The sequence below is a fragment of the Babylonia areolata genome, chromosome 27 (assembly GCF_041734735.1).
Source record: "Babylonia areolata isolate BAREFJ2019XMU chromosome 27, ASM4173473v1, whole genome shotgun sequence".
NCBI classification, from domain to species: Eukaryota; Metazoa; Mollusca; class Gastropoda; order Neogastropoda; family Buccinidae; genus Babylonia; species Babylonia areolata.
The window spans coordinates 38,538,141-38,540,640 of NC_134902.1; positions in this window are offsets into that span (position 1 = coordinate 38,538,141).

Consider the following 2,500-nt stretch of genomic DNA (forward strand, 5'->3'; position numbering starts at 1 on the left):
GTGAGAACTAACTGCTATGCACTCGAAACATCATTCAATATGAACCAGTAGTAGTAGTAAAAGTAGCAATAGTAGTAGTAGTAGTAGCAGCAGCAGTAGTAGTAGCAGCAGTAGCAGTAGTAGTAGTAGCAGCAGCACCAGCAGCGGTGGTAGTAGTAGTAGTAGTAGTAGTAGTAGTAGTAGTAGTAGTAGTAGTAGTAGCAGCAGTAGTAGTAACAGCAGCAGCAGCAGCAGCAGTAGTAGTAGTAGTAGTAGTAGTAGTAGTAGTAGTAGTAGTAGTAACAGCAGCAGCAGCAGCAGTAGTAGTAGTAGTAGCAGCAGCAGCAGTAGTGGTAGTAGTAGTAGTAGTAGCAACAGCAGCAGCAGCAGCAGTAGCAGCAGCAGTAGTAGTAGTAGCAGCAGCAGTGGTAGTAGTAGTAGCAGTAGCAGCAGCAGCAGCAGTAGTAGTAGTAGCAGCAGTGGTAGTAGTAGTAGCAGTAGCAGCAGCAGTAGTAGTAGTAGCAGCAGTAGTAGTAGTAGTAGCAGCAGCAGCAGCAGTAGTAGCAGCAGCAGCAGTGGTAGTAGTAGTAGCAGTAGCAGCAGCAGCAGCAGCAGCAGCAGCAGTAGTAGTAGCAGCAGCAGCAGCAGTGGTAGTAGTAGTAGCAGTAGTAGCAGCAGCAGCAGCAGCAGCAGTAGTACTAGTAGTAGTAGCAGCAGCAGTAGTAGTAATAAAAGAAAGGCAATTGAACTCACAAATTAACGACTTCACAATTTCACTCCAACAGAACCCAACACGGTGAACCCTTCAGAAAGACGACCCCCCCCCCACACACACACACCCCCCCCTCCCGCAGCCCCCCTTCCAGCCACTCAAGCGGTGTAAATGTCCGTCTGTGAAACACAGAAAGACCACCCCCCATCGCCCCCCCGCCCCCCTTCACCCCGCAGCCCCCCCTTCCAGCCATTCAAGCGGGTGTAAATGCCCGTCAGGAAAAACGGGCGAAAAACCGTCCCGCACAGACTCTCACAGTTCTTGGGCAAGGGGGGGGGGGGGGGGGGGGGGGGGAGACATTTAATGAAGTCGTCCAAATCATTAGTGGACAGCGAAATGGGTATCCCCGGTCAAGTGACCCCGTCGCCCAGGTCAGTTTCACCATCTCTTCGAGCGGTTCTGGTGTCTGCGAGGCGTTGAGGAAGGAAATTGAATCAATGAAACTGGCGAACAGAAAAAAAAAGAGCTTTGTAATTGCTTTTGGATTTCAGGAAATCGCACAGACAGAGGATTGTTTAGTTTGTCAGTGTCAGTTTTATCGTGTATATATATATATATATATATATATATATATATATATATATATATATATATATATATATTGTGACCAAGCGCGCTATGCTTGCTCCAACACTATTCACGCACAAGCCAGAGCAGACGACGTTTTCCGTCCTAACCCTTGCACAGAATATGTGACGTCACTCTGCTTACATCATTTTGTCCTGGCCAGACCACCTGCTAACTGCTCGACCAGTGTCGCGTCGCGATACGTCATTGGCTGAGAGCAAACTTGTGTTTCTGTTCCACAGTAATTAATTAATAACTCTCTTGTCAGATCAGTAAACTACTAGTATTATATACTGGCAGACTCGTCTTAATTCCATCTTTAAATCTATTCCATTTATGTTCGCCTACGTTAAACTGATCTGACGCAGTTTGTAATTTTCAGTGATGAGCTCGTTAAAACTGACCCTGTTCAGGTGACTTAAATTAAGATTATAAATTTATCTTAAATAACCAACACTTCATTTTATACTCATTATAAAGTAGGTGTTGAGCTCTTTCTTTTGCAACTTATCCGACGTAAATCGGTTCAGGAATCATTTAGAAATCTATCACTGAACACCTTTAAACAAACACAATTGTCATCGGATTCTCCGTGATTAGTGACGATCTGCTTGCAAGCACACGTGACGCACTTTGCGGTCCGCTAAACTTGCATAAATTGGCACAGTGAATGATGAGTGGTCATTTCATACCTGGTCAGTCATCTGACCAGAGCCTGCTCTCTCTCTTGCTGTGTCGCGGGCAGTGTGTCGTGTGTGTCCCCACAACGGCTGACACTTCGCTACGTATCGCTGTAAGTACTAGTGTGTAGAATGTGTTGATTTGTAAATTGTATTATTTGACACAGTACTTGTGTTCATATAAGTATGTTCAGTTATTGCTATGTTCAGTTTATTCTTTGTTCAGTTATTGCTTTGACATGTTAGTCACAGCTCGGCTATGATTGATCTAGAAAATTGCCATGTCGTCATATGCTCGTAGCAGTATTCCATTTGATTCTTAACGTCACAGTCAGTGACGTCTCTCGACACAGATAGTTTGTTCCAGAATGTTCTAGTGAGTGCGTAAAGTTCATTCACCACTTAATGGTTAAGCCATGGTGGTTCTTCACTTACTATCTGGTCTATCAGTTTGCCAATATTATATCTAATCCACTGATTCATTTGAGTCACTTTGACACAG